Below are 6,827 nucleotides of genomic sequence, written 5' to 3'. Positions count from 1 at the left end.
GTAACATTATACATGAAGTTCACCATTCAAAAAAATGCTATTTTTCTTCTTGTATGTAAATTTCTAGTTTAAAATTTAAAGCCCAAGAATAGGGTATTAGAAAACCCGAAAATAGGGTATTTAAATACCCGATTTTTTTTTTTAATCTGGAACCGAACCCTACCCGGACCCGATATATAGGGTATGATTTTTGGTCCAATAACCGTACCCGGAACCAAACCGGTTCTAACCCTTTACACGGAAAACCGGAACTGGTTGTTAAAAATACCTCGTTTGTTACTTCTACAATCACACTTACTAGTGGTGCACAAATCGGGTTTTTTGAATACCCGGTTCCGGGTATGGAACCGGGTTCGGGTATGATCGGGTTCTACAAAATCGGGTATTGACAATACCCGGGTCGGGTCCGGGTCCACGTTTTATATAAAAAATTATACCCTATATACCCGGGTTCGAGTAGGGTTCGGGTCGGGTTTTCTAATACCCGGGTATTATAATACCCTATTTTCGGGTTCGGGTAGGGTCGGGTATGGATCGGGTTGGGTTCGGGTATGCCTCGGGTATTCATTTTTTTTGGATAAATCATAGAAATATAAAATGCAAAACCTTTTTTTCATAAATCATAGAAATACATGACACCTAAATAATCATTGAACCGGATCGAATAAGATGATGAACATAGATAGCTTCGAATAGCTTGACCGTCTTCGTTTATTGTTCGTCATCAAAGACCCCTTTTATAGGGTATAGAGATACAATGTAAACCAAACAAATGATCATAATACACTTTCTAACGGCTATATAGCCGTTACCAAGGTACAAAACTCGAAAAAACACAAAAAAACGAAAAAACCCGAACAGGATATTGGGAAACCCGGACCGGGTATTGAAAAAACCCGATTCCGGGTTCGGGTTGAAACCGGGTACTCGTAAAACCCAGGTTGAAAACGGGTATAAAAAAAACCCGGTTTCAGGTTCGGGTTTTATAACAGAAATGCATACCCAACTCCTACCCTATGGGTAGGGTCGGGTTCGGGTTCGGGTATAAAAAACCCGGGTTTTATAATACCCGATTCCGAGTTTTATTTTCGGGTCCAGGTCTGGGTTCAGGTTTTTTGTGCACCACTAACACTTGCCTATCGGGGAAATTTATTTTGTTGGACTTTTTGTTCATTTAGGTTGGTTTTGAACGGCCCAAAGTGCGGGAAGCCCAACCCGTTGGGTTTTGAAAATAGGTTTATTTAAAGCCTGTCTAGTTTTAGTTTTCTTTAATTAAATATTTTTATTTTATTTTTATTAATAAATCCACCAAGTATATAGAAAATGTTATGAAAGCTAGTAAATACACCCGCACTAGCAGCGGGGTTTCGATAGTAGTAGTTTGGTCTGTCATAATACTAGCACTTGATATAAATACAGAAAGAAATATGCCCGAGAGAATATCAACACGTATTTTACCTCGATCTAAAGCCCAAAAGAAGGAATCATTTGATGGTATCATTGTGCGGCAGTAAATTACAGTGAAAATTGTTAAATTAACAAATCGGATCAAAAACTATATAATTGTGAATACTCGTAAAATAAAATAATTAATAAAACTATAACGGAAAATTAGTTTTCCTTTTCTATTTCGTAAAATAAAATAATTAACAAAACTATAATGGAAAATTAGTTTGCCTTTTCTATTAATTTGAAATTGAAATTTGAAATTTGAAACAGTGTACTTTTAATTAAAAAGAAAGAAGAAGAAAAATAAATTAAATATCAAATAAAAAAGAGACTAAAATGAGCAGTATAAAAAAAAAACTTTGAACTTATAAGATTATATGGAGTTGGAGTGTTTGAAAAGATGGCGTGAAACGCCTTGTGGCAGCCACATCAGCAACTGTTTGAAAAGTGGTGTGGTGCAAAAAAAACGGGTTGAGACAAGACGAAAAGGGTAGCGTGTTGTAACACGTGTCATACGTTTTTTGTATTTATTTTATATTTAAAAAATAAAAGAAATCAATTAAATTAAAAAAATATAATTAGACAAATAACATTAACTAAAAATTAAATAAAGTTAAAATTAAAATTACTTAAACCTAAAAAAATTACATAAACTTTTAATTATCGTCTTCGTCAAAGTCGTTTCGTGGAACGCTTCAAATGTGTTCAACTAAATCTGCTCGAAGGTTGTGATATGTACATTGTCATAAATATCCCTTGTGTTCGTTTGTCTCGTTTTATCATTTATTTCTACAGTATTTGGTTGACTCCACTCCTCGTAGACCTTGCAAATTGCACGTCTCGCATCCTACAAAATCATGTTATGTAAAATAAGGCACGCGTACATCACATTTCGAATTCTAGGTTTTTCCATAATCCTACATGATATGCTGAGAATGTGCCTTTTTTTTGCAAAACACCAAAGGCTCGTTCTTTGTCTTTTCGTGCTGTCATTTAATCACACCATTAAACTTCTTTGTCTTTTCATCTAACGTTGTACGCTTCGAAAATGATTTTACAACCATGACATATTCCAGGTAAATACCATCCGTTAGATAATAACCGTATTTGTACTCCGCACTGTTTACAAAAAAGAGGACGCTTTTGATCCAACACCGTTTATATAGTCTTTGAAAATGGATAATTGATTAAGAATATTTAAATCGTTATTTGCAGAAAGCATACCAAAGAATGCATGCCAAATCCAAAGATCCTATGATGCAACCGCTTGAAGCATCATAGTCGGTTCTTTATGATATACACTTGTTGTTGAAAAATAATTTAATCAAACAATTAATTTATTAATTACCGAGTTATCAGCCAAACCAGTTTGTTCCAACTTGAGCAAACTGATTAAAGAAAGGTAGAAGGAGACTGTCCCGTTGTCGGACGAATTTAAATAACACGCAAAATTAAAACCAACCTGGCGATTGAGATCGAAGATCTTTAAACGAGAAACTTGAACTGCACGGATGATTCCTGTCCTTAAAGGATTTTACGCGCTCGTATTGCTGTGAGCTGCAGCGTAAACTCCCAGGATTTAATGCAGAACTGATCTGGTATTCCAACAGCAATGGAAACCAGAAAACGCAGAAGCTGGAACGAAAACAGAATCACACAATAGAGAAAGAGAGAGCTGCGAAATTTTGAGTGAATAAATGCGTAGCAGAAGCCTTCAATTTATAGGTTTAGGATTTACCAAAGAATGAGAAAAACGGGGAGAGATATACCAATCCCATACGAATTCGTTTTTCTGGATGCATATCCATACGAATTCGGTTACAGAATAGCTATCCCCCACTGTTTCGAATTAATCTCTATCTCCCTATCTCATTTGAACCACAGATCTGACCCACCTGACCAGACCTTAGCTAAAAATAAAAGCTCCTCAGCTCCTCGCGACGATGCGTACGTGCGAAGTGCAAAGTGCGCCTCAAACGCGCCCATTCGCGCCTCAAACGCGACCATTCGCGAGCTCGCGGCTCGGCTCGGCTCGGCGCGCGTGTGGGCTTCACCCACTTCTCAACCCATTTATCACTATGGAGGCCCATAAGGGGTAATCCCTTATAAACCACCCAAACTTCACTCACTCCACCAATGTGGGATGGAGGAAACATACCAACTTGTATGTTCCTCTTTAATATTATCTTTAATATTTCCAACAATCCCCCACCAAGTTGGAATGTTTCCTTTCACTTAGACTAATGATGTCACTAGGTGTCACGGAGATTAAACCCAGTTTATGTTGATAAACAAGAAGAGACAGATTAGATGGTGTCCTATGGAATTAAACCATTAACCTGATAGCCCCCTTCGGTTTACCCCCACACATCACCAGCTGACTTTGCGTTCTCACTGAGCGCGAATATGGCCGTGCGCTATAAATCCTTTTCATGATCCTTTAGAAGATAAACCACTAATCTTCACTCGAGGCGGCACCACCCCTAGATCATATAGGCAAAATTTTACATCATCCACGTTGCTTGGATGCCTCCAAAACTTTGTTAAGAGCATAAGCTCACCCTTGTTCTCGGCAACGACGTACTATCATACCTCACATTGATCTATCAAATTTGATAGTACCTTCTATCGTTAAGTGACTTCGTTGTTACCCATTAAACTTGAGAAATAGGAGCACTAAGTTCAAGTTGGGTTTCCATCACTAACGATTCTATTGTGGTTTTAGACCCATGTCTCTCGCGGTATTCACAACCAAATCTCTCGTCAGAGGTTTAGTAAATGGATCTGCCAAGTTCTTACTTGTCTTGACATAGACAACCTTGATGGTACCACTTTCAAGCAGTTGTCTCACATAATTGTGCCGAAGACCTATGTGTCTTGATCCCCCATTATACACTGCGTTGTACACTTTAGATAGTGTGGCCTCACTATCACAATACATGGGAATAGACGGCATTGGAACATCCCACAGACGGATGTCAGTAAGTAGATCTCTAATCCACTCTGCTTCCTTACCAGCCGCAGCTAGCGCTATGAGCTCAGCTTCCATAGTCGAGTGGGCAATACACGTCTGTTTCTTGCTCGCCCAAGAAACTGCTCCTCCTGCTAGAGTGAAAATCCACCCACTTGTAGATTTTGAATCATTGGTGCGATCAATCCAGCTTGCATCAGAATAACCTTCAAGTATTCTGGAAGAAGACGTGTATGTCAGTTCTAAGTTACTGGTCCTTTTCAGGTATCCAAGTACTCTACCCACTGCCTTCCAGTGTTCTGTCCCTGGATTAACAGTATACTGACTCAGTTTGCTTACAGCAAAAGCAATATCAGGACGAGTGCAATGCGTTGCATACATCATACTTCCAATAGCACTCGCATACTCCAGTTGAGCCACTGCTCTTCCAGAGTTCACATTAAGTTTCACACTTGGATCAAACGGAGTATTAAACTCTTTAATATTTAAGTATTGAAACTTAGTCAGAATTTTCTCTATGTAATGAGATTGACTAAGAGAAATCTGACTCCCAGTTCTCTTCACCTTGATCCCAAGAATGGTATCAACTTCTCCTAGATCTTTCATCTTAAAGTTCAAGGACAAATATTTCTTAGTTTCAGAAATACCTTCAAGGTGAGTACTGATGATCAACATATCATCAACATAGAGACAAATCACGACTGTATAACCGGGTTCGCATTTAGTATAAATACATCTGTCAGCACTGTTGTGTCGAAACCCGAAAGCAGTCACAGTGGTGTCAAATCTCTCATGCCACTGTTTAGGAGCTTGCTTCAAACCATACAGAGATTTAATAAGTCTACACACTTTGTTCTCTTGTCCAGGCATCACAAACCCTTCTGGTTGCTCCAAATAAATCTCCTCATTTAGATACCCATTTAGAAATGCTGTCTTGACATCCATTTGATGGATGTACAGCCCTTTCAAAGCAGACACCGCTATTAGAGTTCTAATAGAACTTATTCTAGCCACAGGTGCATAGGTATCAAAATAGTCGATCCCTTCTCTCTGCCTATACCCTTTAGCAACTAATCTCACTTTATAGGCAGAGATGGATCCATCTGGATGATACTTCCTTTTGAAAATCCATTTGGATCCAATAGGTTTCTTTCCCTTGGGTAGATCAGCTAACTCCCAAGTTCCATTTCCCATAATGGAATCCATTTCATCATTGACTGCCTCCTTCCACAAAGGAGTATCTCTTGATGACATTGCCTCGTTGAAAGTTTTAGGATCATCATCCAAATTTACAGCAAAAATGACCTCTCTCGTCACTTTCTTTTGAGTTCCTTCAACCAGGTAAGAAAAGAAATCATCTCCATAACTTTTCTCTTTTCTAACTCTAGTACTTTTCCTTGGTTCTTCAACTATTGGTGAGGGTTGAACCCTTTTCTCAGAAGTACTAGAAGTTATGGTGCCATTTGAGTTTTCATTATCTCTAGAAAACTTGTTCTCAAAGAATTCCACATCTCTGGATTCTACAACTATACCTGATTCATCATCCAACAATCGGTAAGATTTACTATGCGAAGCATATCCAATGAACACACTCTTGAAAGCTCGTTCTCCCAGTTTGAGTGTCTTTGGATCAGGTACGCGATAGTAAGCAAGACAACCCCAAACCCTCAAATGCTCTAGGTTTGGTTTTCTTCCTTTCCATAACTCATATGGACTCGTAGGTATCACACGACTAGTGATCCTATTATGAACATAACATGCGGTTAACACAGCTTCCCCCCACATATTACGAGGTAGACCCGATTGGTTTAACATACAGTTAGCCATCTCTACCAAAGTTCGGTTCTTTCTCTCAGCCAAACCATTTTGTTGGGGAGTATATGGTGCAGTTCTCTCATGTATGATGCCTTCTTCTTCGCAGAATGCATCAAACTTTCGGTTAAAGTATTCTCCGCCTCTGTCCGAGCGAAGAATTTTAATGCGTTTCTCCTTTTGTTTTTCAACCTCAGCCTTATATATTTTGAATGCCTCAAAAGCTTCGTCTTTTGAATGCAACAAATAAACATATAAGTATCGGCTCGAGTCGTCACAGAAAGTGATAAAGTATCTCTTACCCCCACGAGTAAGAACTCCATTCAGTTCACAAATATCTGAATGAATTAGTTCTAGTAGTGATGTATTGCGTTTATGAACACTTGGAAAAGGTTTCTTTGTGAATTTTGATTTAACACAAGTTTCGCATTTTTCAAAGTCTTTATCATTTAATTTTAATAAACCTTTAGTTTGCATTTTTTCAATGTTTTTAATATTTGTATGAGCTAAACGTTTATGCCATAAAGAAATTGAACAAGCGATATAATCAGAAGACATAATTTCATTCAAATCAAAACCAATTGCATTACATTCA

This window comes from Helianthus annuus, chromosome 10 (genome assembly GCF_002127325.2).
Source record: "Helianthus annuus cultivar XRQ/B chromosome 10, HanXRQr2.0-SUNRISE, whole genome shotgun sequence".
In the NCBI taxonomy this organism is placed as follows: Eukaryota; Viridiplantae; Streptophyta; class Magnoliopsida; order Asterales; family Asteraceae; genus Helianthus; species Helianthus annuus.
The sequence above is the reverse complement of the archived record's forward strand: the minus strand, read 5'-3'. Positions refer to the sequence as shown.